Source organism: Hipposideros armiger, unplaced genomic scaffold, assembly GCF_001890085.2.
Source record: "Hipposideros armiger isolate ML-2016 unplaced genomic scaffold, ASM189008v1 scaffold_1, whole genome shotgun sequence".
Taxonomy (NCBI): Eukaryota; Metazoa; Chordata; class Mammalia; order Chiroptera; family Hipposideridae; genus Hipposideros; species Hipposideros armiger.
Genome location: NW_017731351.1, coordinates 1,995,901 through 2,018,050, shown reverse-complemented (window position 1 = coordinate 2,018,050; position 22,150 = coordinate 1,995,901).

Here is a 22,150-nt window from a genome sequence, read left to right as displayed (position 1 = left end):
AGAGGAGGGAAGGATGGGAGGAAAGCTTTGCAGAAGCCTTCACTGGCTTGGGCTTGTGTGATGGTTAGTAATGGACACTGGCTAATTCCCCTACTACCCACTCTGCCTCAGAAGGTTGTATAAACCAATTGTAGCAATTCCACACTGCTTGTCAGGGATTGGTTGAGACATGGATCGGCCCATGCGAATATGGACCAATAAGACAGGTCAAGTGTGGTGGGGCTTTTGGAAAGAAGTGACTCTTTCTGTTATTGGATGGGCGCAAGAAAACAGTTAGCCTCCCTGGCTACTGGCCGTACTGCAGCTACCATGGGAAAAAGCAGTCTTCGTGTGAAGCCATCACCAAGGAGAGCAGCCTGGAGGGATAGAAAAAGCCTGTCTCCCCACTGACAATGATACAGAAGGGTAGGATTTGCAAACATGGAGTTACAGAAATTCTGTAGACCTCTGAGCCAAGGCATGAAGGATGAAGGAGTTTCAAATACGTGTGGAGAGCAGCCAGGGGTTCTCCTCCAATAATACTCTCCCCACCCACTGGTCCTATCTACCCAGCATCTGAAAACAGTGTATAGCAAGCCAGTTTTGTTGTTTTAAGAAAACTGATCTTTAAGAGTGTGTTTATTATTGATTTTGAGCTTTATAAATTGGAATGTGATAGGAGAACTCAATTATTTGGTTGTTGATCACTTTCCTTAATGGTTAGTTAATTTTGATGTTTTAAGAAACTGCTGTATCAGTATTGGTATGTGGGTTTCCGTCGCATTCCCTAAGTCTCCTACTTTCTGCCGCAGCAAAGTATTGTGGGCAGAGTTTTGGAGAGAGTTATCTCCAAAGTGGCTTTGAACCCCAACTTTTTGTTGTGTGATAGCTAACTTTTGAACTGCATTTTCTTCTACTATAACAATTTTTTTGTTGTTGTTAAAATAAATGAAATCTTTTTCATGTTCTAATGTTTTTGTAGTCCCTGGAATCGAAACTTGACCTATTATTTTAGGTCTTTCCTGAAATATGGGTCCATCTTCCAGGATTTTCAGGGAGGGATGGTTCTGAGAAAAGTGTTTTATTGTCACAGGATGAGGAGATGGTTACTGTTGGTGTTCTGGCAAAATTCCATTTGGTATATTTGTATTGTCATTTTTTAAAAATTAACTATTTTCAGGTGGTTATTTCTTTTCCTTGTTTTATTGAATGACTTTGAGCTGGCTGGGATGTAAGCTCAATAAATAGAGGAGTTTTTTCAGGGTTTTGTTCACTTTGTTATAACTCATACCCAGAAGAATGCTTGAAGCATGCTCAGCTCTCAATAAATGTTCACTACACGAATAAATTAATTACTCAGCACTATTATAGACCACATGAGAGCTATATTATATTCATGTTGGGAAGAATTATTTCTTTACCACTGTATCTTATTAATTAAATTTTATTGTTTGTGGGAAATTTATTTTCTAGATGATTAACAGTTATATGAAGTATTTAAAATTAAAGTATATAAACTTCTGTTTACTAAATTTTTAAATAAATTTAGGTTTTGAAAACAACACTATAGCCCATACACTCAGAATATCTCCTTTGTTAAGAAGGTAGAGATGAATAACTTGGTTTAAGCAATACTATCCATTTTGATGAGATTACTTTTTGATGTAAAACTGTTTAATTCTACTTCCTGCGCTTAATCTGGATGTACTTAATCTCACTGGCTGCAGTTGTCATCCTGATACTCAGATCCGAAAGTATCAAAGATGAGGAAAATGTCAGTTTAGCAAAACGAAGAGTCTCCTGCACTCGCCCACCAACTGAAAAAAAGAAAAACATTAAAAAGAAAAAGAAAAAAAAAACCCTACTTTCCAATGGCCCGTTAACTGAAATAAAAATATTGAAAATAATAAATGTCTGCAGATACCTAGATTTACACTTTGTTTGCCTTTCCATAAACGAATGGCGGCTATAAGTAAGAGCAGGTGTAAATGCTTGTGACTGCACCGCACCTACAGCGGAGGCAGATGCCTGGATGGGAAACAAGGGACCAGGAACATAATGGAATTCAACTGAGGGATTTGGGACTTAACTCTTCTTCACGTTGGATTCACACCAGATTCATAGCAGGAGGAGGACTCCATAAACATAATTCACTGAAATGAGAGGGTGATAAAAGGCCTTTTTTCTTGCCTTTTGCAGGGATAAATTACAGCTGAAGCTACCGAAATGTTCAGATTAAGTGTGCTTGTATAATAAACATTTCTGTAACATTCGGCTCCTTTAACCCAGACAGCTCAATTAGGGCTGTGCGATAAAATACAGCTTCCATGCGTTTTGCGAGCACTTAATGTGACAGAGGGCCTGTTAGGAAGAAATCTCGCAGAAAATAGGTCTTGTCAAGTGTTTAAGGAATTTGAATTGGCATTGTGTTGAACGAATATCTATCTATCTCTATTCTTTTAGATTCCATGTAATTTAATTATGTTGACATATTTTAGTCTCCTTTCTGGGTGAAAAATCTATTGTCTCTCCCATTCGCTGGAAAACCACAGGGAAACTTGGGGGATTGTTACACGTATGCACAGATGTTTGATGAGGCCTAGGAACGCTGACTACTTGCAGAATGTGGAGAAAATCTTACTCCAAATCTCGGAACGGCCATGAATGGGAGGTAAAACCAGTGATTCCCACGACTTGGAGGTGGATTGCTTGGTTAGTCTGCATACTTCTATTCCGGAGGCAGTAAACAGCAGGCCTTGCAGGATTGGCTGAGAAAATGACCTCCGGTTGGTGAGTGGTCTGCAAGTAGCACTGTGTATGTACTGCAGCCTTTGGACAATCGGCTCGATGCCCTTGTCTGCCCATTAGCGTTAGAAGCTCCATTCAGACTGTAATTCTAGCCTTTGTGTGGCACCATGACAGTGTCGTAAATATTGTCATCATTACCTCTTGAATAAAGCTTCTTAGACTGGCTTTCAAGGTCCTCGGAGACAGGCCTTACTGTAATTTTCCCCTCCTTACATGCAGATTTCCAATTGCTTCTGTGCACAGGGTACCAGCGCTGGCCCGGGACTTTCACGTGACCCGTCTACTTAATTGGAACTTCTTTGCTACCACACAGCTTCATGCCTACGACTTTCGTGACAAACCACAACCCTTACTGTTGCTTGTTTCTCCGCCTTTTATTCCCTCTGTGCCCTCTACCCAGTGTGGCTCTGCTTCTGGAGCTCTGTAAAGCCCTTTCGCTGCAGCCTCTCAGGTGGGGGGGACCCTCCATGTGAACCCTTCCTTGGCTGAGCCAGGAGAGTCTCCCCTCAAACACCTCCGTTGCTTCATTTTTACTTCTCTTATGACACATCAATTTCTACTTGCGTTGCTATTTCTGTACCTGTCCTCTCCCTTGAGGGCAAAACTGGTGATAGATTCTCTGTCAAGCTTCGCACTAGTGCTGTATATTCAACTGTATTTTTCCATTTATATTGAGCATAGTTATAAACAGTTCTTGCTTTCTGGGAGCACCGGCAATCGTTTTTGAATATACTTAAGTACCATGTGTACATATAGTTCAAGCACCTATAATACTGCTGTAAAGAGGGCCCGAGTGAGCATGAATAGAATGCCAACACACAGCTCCACTTGTAGAGGAAAAGGATCACGGTGTTTTACTGAAAAAAATTGTTACTTTTAGCTTAAAAGAGAAATCATACAGACTAAACATAGAGAGAAAGTTCAGGGAAAATCAAAAAGTGACGTGATTAATTTTTAATGTTACATGATATCTCCCAAAGGAGATGATTCAGATGCCAGTCGCACCTTTTCTTTACTAGTATGGTTTGCTAGTGTCTTTACTCATGGTGAGGAGGACATGGGAAAAAGTGCCTGAGTTTTTCAAAGGGCTTGTTTACTAACGTTTCAATCACACAAGATGAGTGGGACTTTAGGGAATTCTGTATTTGCACTTCTAATTGTTTCTTTAAATATATCCATAAAAATTCATTCAGAAAATTGCAGCAGATTTAAGGAGATAAAATAAGACCTCAGATGGGTGTTAGAAATACAAATAACTCAAAGTGTGGCTGCAAATTGCCTGTCAGCCACAATTAACAATATGATGTTTATTTTGGTGTGGATGGATGCCCTCAGCAAGCAGTCTCTTTCAGGACATCAGCGGCTCCTTTTAGAATGTCCTTGCAATGGGAGTGTTGTGCTTTGCATAGGACAGATGGGTGTGCAGCAAGTGTGGGCGACCATTTATGCCGATATGACTTGCAGACACCAGCTCCACCTTGTCCTGTGATCAATGGCTGTCCCCTTGGTGAAGGAATCCACGCAAACATTGTAGCTTGGATCACAGTCACCATAGACTAACAATTCTGCCAGACTGAAGCAATTTTGACATTGCCTAATTCACATGCAGTTTGATTGTGGGGAGATTTTGAACCAACCTTGATTGGTGAGAAGCTGATGAGTGTCATGGTTGCCATTTTTAGTATTTCCTTTTCTCACTCAGTGTAAAAAAATGTCTACCCTCTTGAGAAGAAGTAAATAAGATATGGAAATGTTGCTCTACTGTGTGAGAAGCTAGACAAATATTTTCTTTTCTGCCAGAGTGTCTTCTGGCGCTTGTCAAAATTTCTTGTGTGCTGTGTGATTCTACATTTGTTCAACACAGCAGTACTTGCTTTGTGATAGCACTCACTTTGCACTTGGTATCAGTAAAAGCAATATTTGGAGACTTACTGAAATGGATTTAAAAGCCCAGTCAACTGGTCTGGTAATTAACCTGCCAGCCGTCTCCTCTTGCCCTGCCTTCGCAATGCTCACCGTAACTATGACTGAACCAGCAACAGCCCTCTTCGGAGGAGGCGCAGCTTAGTGAGAAACCATTTTATACCTTCTAGGAATTTTTTTGTGCATATACTCAATCATTTTGATGCCTTTGTTTTTACCATAAACATCAAATGACACAATACTGGGAACATGATGTAACAGTCCACCACGTTTTAATTGTCTGACAATTATGGAGACCTAGTGGTGTCATGGAGATGGACGGATGCGTGGCCATCTTAAAGGTGCCGAGTGGACTACCTTTTGTGTAAGACATAAACAGAGATGCTGCTTTTGTCAGTTAAGAGGGTGTTTGGCTGCAAATAATAAAAACCCCTACTATTTGCTGTCATTCTTAGTGTGTAGAATGACAGTGATTTTGGTTGCAAGCTGATTGCTGCACCCCCAGCATCCTGTCTGGGTCCCAGGAAGGAAGAAGGAAGGAAGGAGAGAGGGCCAGTGTCTGCACCAGGAAATTGGAGCTTCCCAGAATTCTCAGTTTAGACCTAGTTAGATGCTCTTGGCTGTAGTGGAATCTGGGGAACCCAGAATCCTGTACCAAGTCAGGTCTTGATTCTGCATCAGATGAAGAGAGGATAATGAGACTGAGTCAGTTAATAAATAGTATGTCATAGTGCTTAAATATGAGTTTAAAATGAAAGAGTTGAATACTTGTCGGCAGTTGCTTCTCCATGTTGTGGAACCTCACTGGGCTGACTATTTCAGGAGACTGGGCGGGGCTGGGAAGAGCTGGAGAGAGCCAGAAAACTGCCATAGATTGATGCTTTTAGTTCCCAGGTTGTTTTGGCTTAGAAGCCAAAGAAACAGAGAGAAAAATCCTCTGGGGACTGAAATATGACTCCTTGTTTTCATCCTTCTTTCCTTTACGCACTCTAACCTTATCCTCGATATGGAGAAGCTTAGAAAATTGCCACTCCATTGCTCATGACCTGCCCTATGAACACAGATATTTTGAGAAGATAGATAGTGCTCAGGCAAGAAAAGCCTAGACTAACACCTCCTTGTGTGAGGAAGAAAAGGAAAGGAGAATATAAGTAGGAAAACAGGAAATACTGGCAAATATGACCTGCCAGGAAGTTGCTGTTTGTAAACCTTTGCCTGGTTTTGTTTTCAATATTTATGATTTTGCGATAGTACAGAGTTCTTGACGTTACGTTATTGTATCCTGAGTAGTTGCTGAGGGAAAGGCATGATCAGTTTCTTTAGGGAAATGTCATTCATCGGTGTCAAATGAGGTTTTCACAGTTAATTTTATATTCTGACAATTACATAAATTAATCCGGTAAATCCAGCAAAGCCTATCAGATTCTTCTGGATTTGTTATGAACATTAAATGTCATCAGCATACATGTAATGTATACTGCCTACGATTAACGGTAATCCTTCCCTTCTCCTGAGAGAATCTAATAACCAGAGCTAATGGCTTTAATGCGAAAACAAACAGCAGAGGATCTGAGCAACCTCTCTTCTTTGTAGCTTACGGAAGTGGCCTGGTGGGTGTAGAATATTTGCGTGGTACACATTTTTTTGGGGAAGAATATCAACTGCGCATTCCGATTCCAAATAAAAGTGTTTCAAAACATCATAGAATGTATGGATTCGTTAGGTGAGTTATATGTTTTGTGTTCAATATGGTAAATATTGAGAATGCTCACATCTCCTCAAATAAATCCATAATTGTAATCTTGACACACAATGTCTTAAGCCACTACTAATGAAATTACTAGTTTTGTCACTATAACATGAAGATAACAATAGTGACAGGGCTGCCACTAGCTCTTGCAGACTTATCTGTGAAATTAAAGAAAAAAAAAAGTTTTTCTAAGGTAGATGGAGCTTGTAACAAACAGATTGGCAAGGAGAACGTGGGCTAGCTGGTGGTCCCTGACTAGCCCCTGAGCTAGGTGCCCGACTGCAGAGCACAGCATGCCCACCGTGGGATCTGCCCTGACAGTAAGCATCTAGTTAGTAAGTATAAATGGCTTCCCCCCAAAAGAGTTCCATCAGGCGCCAGCACATCCGGGTGACCCACTGAAAAGACAGTACTATGTTGCAAAAATCAATTAATTATCTGTTTATTTGCTACATAAAATCATATGGATATTTTGATGTTTGAAAGCCTGTACTGGCATTTTTTCTTTTTCTGAACTATACAAAAAATAAAAATAAAAAATAAAGTCCTTATCAGTCATATGCTAGGTACTTTCTATATACACAATCTTATTTGTTATTTACAACAAACCTCATTTTATTAATACTGAAACCTAAGCTTAGGGAAGTTTCCAGGACACGGATAACCTGTGGCCTAGCCCGCTGGAACCCTGCACGTCCCCTCAATCTTCGGTACTGGCCGGTGGGTCCTGGGAGATGACAGCTGAGCCTTTGGAGAATCCTGCCTGCTAAGGGTGTCTCTGTAGGTCCGAGGCCTTGACTGTACCAGGTAGTTTATACTCACAATGTAGTTTTTGGTGAATGCCTCTTTTTTGTATGCTGGATTATTTGGGTCACTTTCTAGCAATGTGACCCATGTGAAGCTGTGGTCTGAGCAGCTGAGGTTACTCGTGCAGTCATTGCGTCCTGTGTGACTGATACCCAGTTCATTGTTTGAACATCAAGGCTTGGGTGAGTTTCTCTGGTTGGCAGTGCTTCACATGTTTTGCCAGATGTCACTGCTGGGAGAGCGTGATACTGTCCGTTGTGACTCCCCTGGGAGAGAAGAAGTAGAAGTTGGCGCCTGGCTTCTCCTGGACTCCACCCGGTACACTGTTTCATTCACTGGTTTTCATCTGTTCTCTACCGTTGTACTAAACCATATATGACGACAATAGCTTTTCTGAGTTCTGGGGTCTTACAGGAAATCATGGAGCCTGAGGGTGGTCTTGGGAATCCCTGACACAGAGTGATGGGACTTGCCTTGGTCATGCAGATAATTGTGACATTTCAAGGAATTCCACAGACACGTTTGGCTCTGAATCAAGTGTTGTATTTGTGCCAATTATCTTTTGGAAACTGAACAATGCTCCCTTTCTATGTTCTCTCTTCTATCCTTCAGTGAGGGGCATTTCTGCAATATATAGAGAGTAGGTGAGAAAAAGATACTGTAGTTTTGTTCTTCTAACAGTGGCAGGAAAATGCATGGGCTTCAGCAGACATGGAATTTTGAGTTACCTTCAGGCGTTTTTTTTTGTTTGTTTGTTTGTTTTTCTACAAGTCACTTCTCTTTGTGGTGGAGCTGCATAAGTGTAGTTTTCTGTGGTTTCCTACACTGACTGCAACTTTCTAACTTTTTCAAAGCTACTAACAAAGCACCAATCTAGTGGTGGTCTTCCCATGACATTCATTCTTTCAACGTTTCCAATAGTTTAGTAGTCATCTATTGCCCTGTATTAAATCCATTCCTATTTGAAATACCTAGTTTGCATCTGTTTTCCTGAGTGAACATTGAGGGGCTATTTGGTATCAGAAGTGGTTCCAGAAAACAAACTGCAAGCTAGGATTGTAACCAACGAAGAAGAGAAAAAACAAGATGACCTTTGATTGCCCAGCTTTCTGTCTGGAGACGAATTGTGGACCATGTTCGAGGAGAGAAAACCCACGCCGAGTAAAGCAGTTTCACTGGGCTGAGGAAACAGAGGCTGGAATTAAGTAGACTGAGGCAGCTGAAATTTTGAAATCAGTGTTCTCAAGGGGAGAGAGCTATACACAGAAAGAGCTCCAGAATTCTCTACAGGGATTTTCTTGAGTGTTTGCCTGAATACTAAGTGTTTCTGTATATATGTGAGGCTTTATGATGCTGGGCAATGAAAAACTACTAGATATATTGAAGCTGAATAATTTTCTGAGCTCACAAAAGACCTGGAATAGTTTATGGTCTGACAAACTACAGTGGAAAGACTATTCTACAAATTTAATTTTTATTTTCATTTGTGCTGCTATTAGTTTGTGCAACACATTGACATTTGTAAAAAACTGATGTCCACCCTATAGACCTGCAGCCCCAAAACAGTCGCAGGGAGCATTGTAGCTGTAGCTGGACGGTCCCCCTTCCCTCCTCTCAGTGTTCCCACTGCCAGGAGAAAACTGGGCGGAGGATCTGAATAGACATTTCTCCAAAGAAGACATAGAATTGGCCAAGAGGTACATGAAAAAGGTGCTCCACATCACTAATCATCATGGAAGTGCAAATCAGAAGCAATGAGATATGACCTCATACCCGTTAGACGGGTTAATATAAAAATGCAAAAGATAACAAGTGTTGGCAAGGATGTGGGGAAAAAGGAACCCCTGTGCACTGTGGGTGGGAAGGCAGATTCGTATAGGCATGATTGAAACCAGTGTGGAGGTTCCTCAAAAAATTAAAAATAGAGTGATCATGTGATTCATCAGTTCCATTACTGTGCTTATATCCAAAGGAAATGAAATGTGGATCTCAAACAGATATGGCACCCCCGTGCTTGTTGGCATCATCACTCACAAGAGCCAATATATGGAAACAATCTAAATGTTCATTGACAGATGAATGGAAAAAGAAAATGTAATGTGTGTGTGTGTGTGTGTACACAGTGGAATATTATTCAGCCTTTAAAAGAAGGAAATCCTGCTATTTCCAATAACACATGAGCCTGGAAGATATTATGCTGAGATAAGCCAGACTCAGCAAGACAAATACCTAATGATCTCACTTACATGTGGAATCGAAAATAGCCAAGCTCCTAGAAGTAGAAGGTAGAATGGCAGTTGCCAGGGACTGCAGGGAGAGAGAAATGGGGAGGCATTAGTCAAAGTACACAAAGTTTTGTTATGCAAGATGAATAAGCCCTAGACACCTGCCGTACAGCGTAGGACCTACATTTACTACTGTATTGCTTAAAAATTTGTTAAAAGGGTAGATCTCATATTATGAGTGTTATCACAAAATAGTAATAATGATGATGACAACAACAACAATAATATTAATACATAAGAGGGCAGGAGGAAACGTTCGGAGGTGATGGATAGGTTTATGGCATAGATGGTTTCATGAGTTATTTTTATCTCTCACATTATCAAGTTGTATACATTATGTACAGCTTTTTGTATGTCAAAAAAATGTAAAAAAGAAAAGCGTTTTAAAAGAGCACTCAAACTCTCCACAGCACTTATTCCTGCTGTCTTGACGCCTCCCATCCTGCCTACACTTGTGCCTCATGAGGTATCCCCTATTACTGTCTGACTTAGGAAGAAAAAAGTCAGACCTGGTTTACAGATGGTTCTGCCTAATATGCAGGCACCAGCCAGAAATCAATGCTGTAGCATTGTAGTCTAACTTAGGAGTTGTTGGGAAGGGCAGTGGGAAATTAAAATCCTCCCAGTGGCCAGATAATACCAAGCAACCTATCTCGTACTATTTGTCTGGAAAGAGATATGGATAGAAGAAAAGATTTACATGGATTTAAGGGAAATAGCTAATAGTTTATCCAAATGGTCCAGAACTTAAAAATAACATGATTAGAAAATCAGTGACAAGGATGTGTGGGAAAGACATATGTGGTTGGAACTTTGAGATGGACACAGAATGTAAGGATGTTTGTCACCCTTACATGGATGCTCACCAAAGCACACCCAGTGCAGAGGAGGCTTTCAGTAATCAGGCTCATGGATGAGAGGACCTGATCTGTGGACCAGTAAGCTTCTTTCTCTAGCATTGCCAGTGCTTGCTGGATGAGATCACAAATAAAGTGGACATATGGCATGGAAAGAGATTATGCATTCTCAAATAAAAGGAATTTTTTCCCCTCCAAGGCAGATCTGGCCACTTGTACTGCTAAGTGCATAGCATGCCAACACCAGAAGGCTTTGTTAAGTCTAAGATATGGCATCGTTGCTCAGGGAACCAGCTAACCATACTATGGCAGGTTGTTTACATTGGCTTTCTTCCATCATTGAAGGATCAGTGATTTATTCTCACTGAAGTATTATATTCTTTACCTACAGTGCTTTTGGCATCCTCACTTATGGAGACGGGCTATATACATTGAACCAGTGACCAATATGTGGTGCTGTTTCTCTCCCAACCAGAGCCCAGGGACATGGGAATCCAGGTGTGGAAGTGACAGTGCCTCCATTCACTATTAATCCGTGTCATTTATATGACAAACTAATCTTCCTGTCTCTATATATTCAGACTCTTGGTTGACAAGTCGTAGTCCCCAAAGGAGAAATGTTTCCAACAGGAAAGACAACGTACCTTCTTCCATTGACCTAGAATTTGAGATTTCTCTAGTCACTTTGGGAACCTGGTGCTAATCAACTAACAGGCAAAGAAAGTTGTCACTACATTGACTGGATAACTGACTCCAAACTAGCTGTTTGGAGTTCTTAAACTCACAGTGTGACCTGAACCTTTACTCCTAAAGTGCATCAGTCATTAATGATCTTGTCTACATTGAGTCGTTTCACTCTTCAGTATGGCTTAGGTCTATTGGGGAAGATAAAAATTATACAAGCACAAAATAAATGCGTAATTACATAAATACCTAATTACAAAATATGTTGTGTTATGAGAACATCATAAGGAGACCAAATTTAGATCAAGGGATCTGGAAAGGACTCTGAACAAATAAAATCTAAGATGAGACCTTGGCGATATGCTTGAGCTAGCTTGGGGAGGATAGAATAAAGGGCACTCCAGGCAGAATGGAATGCTGTGGAGAAGTTTTCCTGATGGATAAATTGTATGCTGATCGACGTGGCTGTAATGTGTGCGCCAGTGGCAGTAGATGGGACTGGAGAAGGAGGTCATTCAGGGAGTTGTACGTGATTGTAGGGATTTTGGACCTCTTTTAATAGCTATGAGAAGACATTGAGGGTTTCAATAAACGACAAGCAGCAATTTATATTTTATAAAGATATTTGCTGCTAAGGGTGTCGACTGGATTAGAGGTGACAAGAACAGATAACATGAGGTTGATTATGCGGTTATTATAATAATCCAGCTAAGAGATCATGATAATGGCAGAGGAGATGGAGAAAAAGGACAAATGGATGGGTCAGGAGTATATTTACAGATAGAATAAACAAGACTTGGTGACGGACTATGTATTGCAAATGAGGAAGAGGAAGGAGTCAATGACAGTTACCAGGGCTATGGCATGAGAAATGGGGTAAATGGAGGGATCATTTACTGAGATGTGGTGACAGGAATTCAAGCAGGTTTAGTACTGGGTTAAATTTTGGACGTGTTATTTTTGACATGCTTGGTGAGATATCAAGTTGAGATACCCAGCAGACATTTGGGTCAATGAATGCTACTCTGATTTATTGATTGCGGGTCACTGGCAAAAATGATTTTTGAATCCCTGAGAATAAAAGAGGTCAGTTAGGGAGACGGGAAAGGAAAGGAAGATAAGTGGACCTGGGACAAAGCCTCATGGAATGCCAACACTGAACAGGAGAAGAGGCTAGCCAAGCATAATGGGAGTGAACACGTTGGCTCACCGAATACTAACTCCATATTTATCTTACGTAGCTTATGTAAGAAAATTATTATTATATAGCGTATGTTGTCATAGTTTTATTATATAATCATATAATTGCATGCAACATACTACTGTTGATATACTGCATGTGATAAATGTTCTTGCCAGTGTAGTTGTTCCTTCAGCTTAGCTACGTGATCGTGTAAACTGATTAACTTCTTAAACCTCAATTTCATTGTATGTAAAATAGGTATGCTAATACTTCATCAAAAGATTAGAAGAGTTAATACCTAATATGTACAAATCACATTGACAGGTACACAAGAGTACTTTGAAAATGGTTTACCTATGACTGTGTTGTTGGCGAGGTGGTTGTTTTGGGGAGCTCCAGTTTCTTTTCTATTTCCAGGGAGTCACTGTGCTCCTCTGTATGACATCTTTTGTCTGCACTTTTGTCAGCAATAGCAGGTCTGCCACATCCTGGCTGCCTCCTTTATCTCCTTCGTGTAGCAACCTTCTTAAAATATACATGGACTCACTGTAATCCTCTCTTTAAACATTTTCAATGGCTTCCACCTTCACTTAGAATAAAATCCAGACTCCTTAGCAAGGCCCAGAAGGCCTTGCATTATGTCATCTCTGCCTAATTCTCACATCACATTTTATGCCATTTTCTTCCTTGATCAGTAATACGCTTTAGCCAAAATGCAGCTTCCCACACACATCAACCCCCCCCCGCTCTTGCACAGGGCTTTTTATCTTGCCCTTCTCTGTTTCTGGAGCATAGTTCCCCGTGCTCTTTGCATTTGCAGACTAGACTCCTTTCAACCCTCGGTCTTAGCTCAGAAGTCATCTCTTGGAGTGAACTCTGCCCAGTCTAAAGGTTCCCCTCCCACTTTCTGAGTTACTCTCTGTCTCATCATGTTATTATTCACTCACTTGTTTTTCTGCCTCTCCACTCCAGTGGGAGCTCCATTAGGGCCGAATCTTCTTTGTTATGTTCACGGCTATGTCTCCAGGTATAGCATAATGCCGGGCACATGTTAGGAGCTTAATAAATACATGACTGATGACTGTCACCTTTTGGAATCCCTGAAGGCGAGGACTGTTTGGTTAACCACTGCAGAGTTAGCATCTACACATTGAACAGTACGTAGTAACTACTCAATGCATGTTTGCTGGATGAAAACAGTGCACGCATGAATGAATCCATTAATCAAAAGTGATTTTCCAGCCTTAGCATCTCTAATAGCTAAGGCTATTCCTTCATCCCAAAATGTGGATATGTTAGCACATCGGAAAAGAAAAAGCAATGCCAGAAATACTTAAAATCATTGTGTCTAACATGTAAAATATGAAATCAGCATGTCCTAACTATGAGCCCTCTGAGAGGAGAAAAAGCTTTTGCCCTTTCCATCACTGTATTGCAGCTCCTGGCACACAATCACATATAGAATTTCCCTCTTCAGCTGATCTGTAACTAAAGAGGAGATGTAACTATTATTACAGCACCACTTTAGACACGTTTTCTCCAAAAAAGCCTTTGAACCAGTTGCTTCTGAGCAATCAGGAATTACACTGACCCACATTTCTGGGCAGTGTATTTTCTTCCTTCTCACCTGTGACTGTCATTCAAATAATGTGATTCTTCCACAGACTGGACACACTGAAAAAGGGAGTTAATCAAAGAACTCTCAGCCAGAACATTTCACTTGCTGCCATATTCCCATGGCTAATGTGGACTAGGTTATTTTAAAGATAGATTGCTTGTGTAAAAGACAAAGTTAAAATTAAGAAACACACCAGTATATCGATCTAGATTAAGTCCCTTACCAATTCATACTTCCTGACATCTATTGGGACTAGTGTAACCCATGTTTCTTGGTTTGATTTAATGGAAGGTCAAAATCTCAGGTGTGAGAATTTATATTACAACAGCCTCAGGTGCACAGCTGCTCTCTTCTCAAAGCTAAGTTCAGGTGTACTCTTGAATTTCTTTGACCTAAAAGGCTTGATGGTGTTAAAACTTTATAGCTACTGCTGGAATTTTCGAATTTTTCTGAGGTTTAATTCTCCAGTTCTTGACCCCACATCTAAGAATTTTTTTTGTTGTTTTTTTTTGTTAAGAGAAGAACAACTACTTGTAGACCTCCCTGCGCTGACAGGTACATTGTGATGATTAATGCTAATATTTTAAAAATACAGAGTTCTGTAGATGAAATATTCTTTGGTTCAAAATATTAGTGATCGGGCTGATTCTATTTAACTATAAAAACTGAATCAAGTGTGTTTACCAGAACAGTGCTTCCTGTGTGAATGCTACCCACACATTTGTGTATATCTAGCATGTGTACAACTTATGAAAATATCTTACTGATGAAGTTAGATTAAAATGATGCACTTGAAATTTGATAAAATTTAATTTACCATGTACTTCTTCAGAGTCCTGGCATAAAAGACCTCAAATTCTGTTTGGTAGATTTAGCAATAGAACTGTAGTAATAGAACTAAATCTTCTAGATAATTTAGTCCTCTCAGATCACTCTGTCCTCCTAGTGGAGATTGCATCCATCCTTTGGAAATTTTTCGCTCGTTTTGAAGACCAATCTATATGATAATAACTGCCTCAAGTCCTCAACTTGACATATACTTTCTGTGCCTCACCTGTGTTTTTAAAATTTATTCTGCTGGTGTTTTCTGCATTGATTTGATGTTTTTTTCAAATGTACCATAGAAGATTGTGTTTCTTTAGATTCTGAAAATGAAAAGTATTTTATTTTGATGTTTAGCAAAGTGCAAACAGGAAAGTGTTTAGCATCTTTACAGATTACAAATTAGGCACAGTTGGAGACTGTATTAATTTCCTTAGGCTAATTACTATAAAGAAGCAATACTTTACTAATGGTGTTGAACTTTGCCCACTATTGAATAGGCATAGAGTAGAATAATCTAGAGACACTTTGTTCATATTTGATGTGTTATCTTTAGTATAAAGTAGATTTTTATGGTCTCAGGAACCCAAGTAACTTTAAAAGCATGAAATATTGTAGAGTAGGAGAGTCAGGCTCTACAAGTACTATTTTGATGGACATTTTGGTCATTAAATAAGAAAAAATATCTGAATAAATATTAAAAGAATGTAAATATACACACACACAAAATAAGTACTTAAAGAAGTTGTCATCTTGCATGGAAATAAGCCAAAAGACAAATAAAAGTCTCACTTCAATTCTTTGAAAAGACAGCCCATAGTTGATTTGTTTTAGATGTTGATTTAACAAGGTTTTTATGGTTAGCTTTTAATAAAATGCTTGTACTATACCTGTAAAATAGTTCATCTCATTGACTATTATCATACTTATTAATATTATCAAATATTTATTAAGTTTCTTGCATAACACTTGGCACATAGGAAACATTAAACAAATAATTCTTCAATTCATTAAATTATATTGAATAAAATTAATTTTTAATATAGAAAGATAGCACTAAAGTATGCTTACAGCTAAATGCAAACAATACATCTAAAATTAAAATCTGGCCAGTCTGTTTATTCTAGACCACATGCTGGAGAACAGTTGTATTTTGGATCCAAATTTCTTTCTATTACTTCAGTTTTATAAGTCAGCTTAACACATGGTTGGAGAATGAATTCAGGGGCTCGAGTTAGGCCCCTGAATGCATGGCCACAGTAACTGCTTTAATAGTCATAGGAGTTGGTAAAACTTCAGGGTTGAAGACCCCTCAGAAATCTTAAGATATTTCCCTCACAGGGAATTCTCAGTGCCTTCCAGAGAACTCAAAGTCCTCTTGAGTTGTTCCAGAAAAGAAAGAAAAGAAAAGAAAAACCCAACAGATTTTATATCCAAATAAGTTTGGGCAATGTTGTCTACCATAGCTATTTCCTGGTGAGTCGTAATGCATATTAGCATATTAAAGCTCCAAGGAGATATACATATATACATACATATATATATATATATATATATATATATATATATATATATATAATGCAACATTTCTTAAAATATTTTTGTCCATGGGAGCGTGTTTTTGTGTAAGTCCTATTAATATCCCAAGGATCTAATGCTCTCTTCAGCATATTTAGACAGTGCTATCTTAAGGAGCTATTAATAATGTACATGAGTTGTGAAAGCAAGATGAATAAAAAGTAAACATGAAGGTTTTTAACATTAGAAAAAATTGTGGGGGGTGTCCTTGAGGGAGGAAAAAGAAGCAAACCATGAATCTATGGGGGTGACAGAGACCAACTTCCCAATTCATCATGTGGTAGTCCACGGTGACTTCGTAACCATTGACAAGTACTGTATGTCACAGGTATCTTTTGATGCAGGGACTATTGTCCGTGGTGATTCAGGAATATTGGGTTGTCGGAAAAGTCATGACGTATTTTTTCTATGTTTTTCTTTGCAAAAATGCGTCATGACTTTTCCAACAACCCAATAAAATTAAATTGAACCAAGGGGCTAAGACAGTTAGGATAGTTTAATTTGTAACATACATAGAATCTGAATGGTGATGAAAACAATAAAGAAAAATCAAAATCACAACACTCAGGAGGCCTTGAAAGATCATATTCCACCTGTCTTCCATTTTGGAAGTTCTTTACTTAAAACAAAGCACATCCAATTAATTTGTTGATAAATGTTCCCAATTTTCATAATTGTTATATCATTAAATTCTTCATAATATCAAATTCAAATCACTTCTCTTACAATTTGAGCCTGCTCCCTCATATCTTGATTTTGTGTGCATATTGGTTTACTGTCACTTACTGGCATTTTGTCTTCTTTTGTCTGCATTCTTAATGCCCTCCCTGCCCTTAAAATGAGGGATTTAAAATGGGGTCTGAAGCTAGATTCTATCACAGAGAAAAAGGCAGCAATACCTTCTTCATTTCTGACTGGAGTTTTATCAGAGCCTCCCACACAAAACAAGAGACAACTATACTTAAGTGCATATTTTCCGGGAAGAGTACAAAGTGGTTTTCAGTAATGTATTTGAGCAAGAGCTGCGGTTTCTCTGTATTTGGCACCTAAAAACACAAAAGCATTATAGGTAAGGATGAGTTACTGACTTAATAACTGCCCAGGTAAATAAAGTTAGGCACATGTGGATTTTTCAGTTCTCTTTCAAGTCAAGTTTCTGTTAAAAAAGAGGGACTCTGTCGGTGTCAGGTGGTGTTTCAAGGCCGGGGAACGCGCGCTGGAAAGCGGGCGCAGGTGCTCAGAAGGGATTCTGGATTGAGACTGCTCCCTGAGTGCTTTTGAACACCATGAAGAATGCCTTCATCTACCTTCAGTTCAATAATTAATGTCCCTGTTCCTACAGCTTCTCTTAGGATAGCAAGTACAGGCAATTCAAAACTTTAAAGGATTTCATTCAAGATGCTTCATTTCATGGCATATTTTGGCCTTGATGAGTATATTGTTATAAGTCTTACAGTGACAAAAGTGGGGATAGTTTGTTTTTTTTTTTAATTAAGGGAAGTTTTATGACCTCCACAAAAGAAAAGGTAGTAGACTACCTGACAAAATATTCTACTAAGTTTTTATTTATCATAAAAAGGAGAGCAAAGCATTCAAATGATTGGCACAGCACTATGGCACCGAGCTCTAATTGGAAGTCAGACAATTATTTGAACTTGACATGGAAGGTGACTTTGCCTTCAGGACTCTGGAGTTGCCTAGCTAAGAAGAGCTTGGTGCTCTTGAAAGGGATTTCAGTCTGAATCTCACCTGAATTCTAAGGAAATTCTGAAATGGAAGCAACTTCATGGAGAAAAGAAAACACACACACACACACACACACACACACACACACACACACACACACACACACACACACCACAGTCTGTCTCATTTTCCTGGGTCTTTGAAGAACTTTGTGTTGTGGCTGCTATCATGGAGAGGAGAGCTGTCCCCTGGTATTTTTCTCTAGAGTTCTATTTCTGCGAGTCTCTGGCTCCGTAGCTGCGGTTTCTAACTAGCATCTTGCCTCTGCTTTCCTTTGTACATAAACAGTATTATACTTTGTATATAAAGGGTACAGATGTGGCAAGTGCTGGACAAGATTTTCTCCCACTTATCAACTTTTCTGTATTCTCAAATTTATGTTTCATATTTCATATATGAAAATTAAACACTATAATTATACTTGTAACATGATTTAAAAATGTTTTTCATCCTGTTATTCATTGATGTGTAAGATACTAGTTCTGAAAGAAACCTTTGTGATCATGTGCTATAAAGCACTATTTTTTACCACTGTGGTAAATTTATTTATTTGCCTCAGGTCACGCAATCACTTATTAAAAGTTTGGCAATTAGAATATAGGCAACTTGAAATCATATGTGATCACAAGCTGTTGGAATGCCTATTCTGAACCTAAGAAACAATTTCAAAATTAGCTGTTTCTAATAACCCAGCGGTGTTGGGCCCATACGTTCTCACTAAATATTTGTAGGTGGAATGAATAAATAATGGATGTTGAATAATAGCTGATTTAAATCATTATTTTTGTGTACTTGTTCATTTTATTTAATATTCTAAACCATTCTTTGCCCATTTAATTTTTTCTGCATAAATCAATAAACTCACTTTCTGCATATATCCATAAATTTAACTTCTTCATAATTATAAAATTAACCTCTTCTGTATAGAGACAAAGGTGTCAGCCACAGTCTTTTCTTGATTTTAAGTAAATTATTTCTCAAATGTCCATTATAGCTGTGCTGGCCCACTTGTCCACTTAAAGTATAGAAACCATCCTTCTCCGAGTTGGATGATAGTATCCTTTACCCATTTGGAAGTGCCTTTTTGCAAATGAAAAGACGAAAAGCAAACTAAGTACCCGCTAGTTCTTCTTTGATACTTAAAACACTTAAAATGTTGTTTAGGCTCATATAAACCTTTTTATATGCATCTCAAATAAAGATAATAAGAAAACCATTTTTTTTTCTTTTTAGATTTTATTGGGGAATTGAGGGAGAGGAACAGCGTTGGGGGATCGGGGAAGGGGAACAGACAAGTTGCTGTCTTTATATTCTTCAGTCTAGTTGTGGAGGACATCTCTTCACTGGACCATGTTGGTATTATCATTGTGTTCGTCCCGGGTGAGGCAGTCACTCGCTGGCCATTGGACGGCAGCTCAGGGTGGCTCACGGCAGCTCACAAAAGCTCACGCCCGCTGCCAGCCAGCCCTACTGCAGCCTACGCCGTCGCCAGTGACTCACGGCAAGCCAGCTCCAGGTCGAGCTGTTGTTCACCATCCCAGCTGTAGAGGGTGCAGTGTCACTGGCCCTCACATGTGTTCCGAACCCTTGCCCTGCTGCTCAGAGCTGGCTTTCCAAGCCAATTCCCAAAGAACGCACCACTCGGCTGGCCCAAGAAAACCAATTTTTAATCAGAAGTTTATATATTTGATTCAAAAAAGTTTACAAAAGCATTTTTTTTTCTGGTTAGCCATTATCGTCTAACACTAATGAGACAAAGTCACCAGGAGGAGAACAATAACAACTATGATTTAAATAGGCCTCTTTGGTAGTTAACGGTTGGATGTGATGAAAAATGGAAGATTTATTTTACTTGTCTATTTGCATAGGTGTCCTATATATCCATCAGAGAGACAGTGTTTCATCATTTAAGCAAAATACAGCTGAACTGATACAAGTAAGAAGGTGGAATCATCTATCTTTGTATGAGTGTCTTTATGAGGAAATTATACAGGCAGTAACAGAGATGGATAATTAAAGGTGTATTGATTTCAATAATATTTTCATAGAATGTAATCCATCTTTCAAACTTTAGATCATTCGTGATTCTTGGAAGTTTGGTTCTAAGCATCAAGATTGTTCATTTGACAACCCACTTCTAGTCCTCATTGCTTTCCCATTTTGATATGCTGAATTTCCATCTCTCTCAAAACTGTGTTGTCTCTCATACCCGTTCCTTATGGCACCTCAGCATCATCAATTTCAAAACTGAGATACACCATCTCTGTTTAATTTACTATTGCTCGGTTGGTTATGAATACTATTACTGCTTTTCAGTCCTCTGTGCCTTACTTTTCTGGTCTCTCTCATTTTCACATAAACTGGTGTGCGAGCTGAACTAGGTCCTGTTGTGTGGAAAGAGTCGATTCATTCGCACTTTGATCTAGTAAGATAGACTCTGTCCTTGGATAGGATTTATGGGTATGACAATAAAGTCTCTCTATCCTGGTAAAATCCACCCAGTTCAACAAGTTGGTAGGCATTTGGAAGACTTTTCTGATTTTCTAAATACAGATTCTCAGCCTAGCTTTCTGAAACTTCCATGGTATACATTATCCTTCTTTAAATTTCAAATGTGCTTGAGATAGTTTTAAAAATTGTTCTCAACATAGACAGCGTTTAATTGAGGATGGAGCTGTAGTTCAAATGCATTCTCCTGAATTGTCATCAGGTGTCTAAAACAGCAGGCAGTCAACCACCTTCTTTTCAGCTAAGCACCTATTAAAGCTACTGGCCGCATGCGTGGTGGTACCAGCCAGTTGGAATGAAGCCATTCCAGACTGACTTATCAATCATATACACTATGATTTTCACCTACTCTTTCCATGCAGTCATCTCATTGCAGTTTCCTTTAAGTATTATCCAACACGTATATTTTTAAACCTCAATTTCTTTCAGTCTCTTTAATGTACTGAGGGGACAAAAGTATAGAACAACACAGTTCCAAACTTATAGAGACATTACATTCTCATAGGTCATTTGTAAGCTAGGTGTTTGAAATGATACTCCTTCCCCACAAAACAACAACAACCATGCTGTACTGTTGCTTTTTATCCTTCTGTGGTCTTCAAGATTTACCCTTATAATTTATAATAACACCTGCCTGGTACATAGTAGGTGCTAAATAAAACTGTGGGATGAGTGACTGAATGTAATGCTAACAGTGTCAAACTTAATCGCAATGTAGAAAACCGTTTCTAGGAGAAAATGCTTTCAGAGTTCCACTTTAGAAGGATGTCAGTCACACACTTTTCTGTAATGCACTGGAGGTAAAAACTCTTCACCAATTTCTCTCACTTGGGAACAGAAGCTCGGCTAGCTAAAGTAGGTGTGGCTTCCTGGGAGCCTCTAAGTCCTGCATGGCTTGCTTTCCTCACTTTCTTCCCTTCCGCTGGTTCCATGAATTGGTTTCCTGATTCCTGGTCCTTTATGCAGTTTCACACGGTTTTACTGAAACTACTATTACTGAAATGGGGGAAGAATTCTGTTTCTCAAGTGGCCTTCTTTGTTTTTTCTTCCTTCTTTGTGCTAATAATAAGAGAGTTAAGCATAGCAAACATTTAAAAAGAAAGAAAACGACACAAAAGCATCCCCTCCCCCTAAACTGTCTTTTATATTTACTCTTTATGTTTTCTTTTCTGGTGGTTCACAATAGGATGTAGAGTTTTATATAAATTCTGTAAGACAGAGGTATTTTTACTCTCAAAGGACAATTCAAAGAATTTTCTATTTAGAGTGTTTGTGGTTAAGCTCTCTCCTGGGCAAGAGTCCAACCATAGAATGATGGACTCGGGCTCCATGGGTCTTAGAGTGTATCAGTCAACTTTGGCCAAATGGATGCTGATTAAAAACCACTCTGAAACTCAGTGACAGGCAACAATAAACAATCTTTTCTTGTTCCTGCATCTGTGATTTGGCTGGGGCTCAGCTGATCTGGACTCGGCTTGGCAGCAGCCTGGCAGTGAGGTTCAGATCTGCTCCACATGTTGTCTCTTTCTTCTGGGACGACTGGCCTGCTCAGGTCCTGTTCTTCTCATGCTGATGGCTTGGCATAAGAGCCTCTGCTCTTTA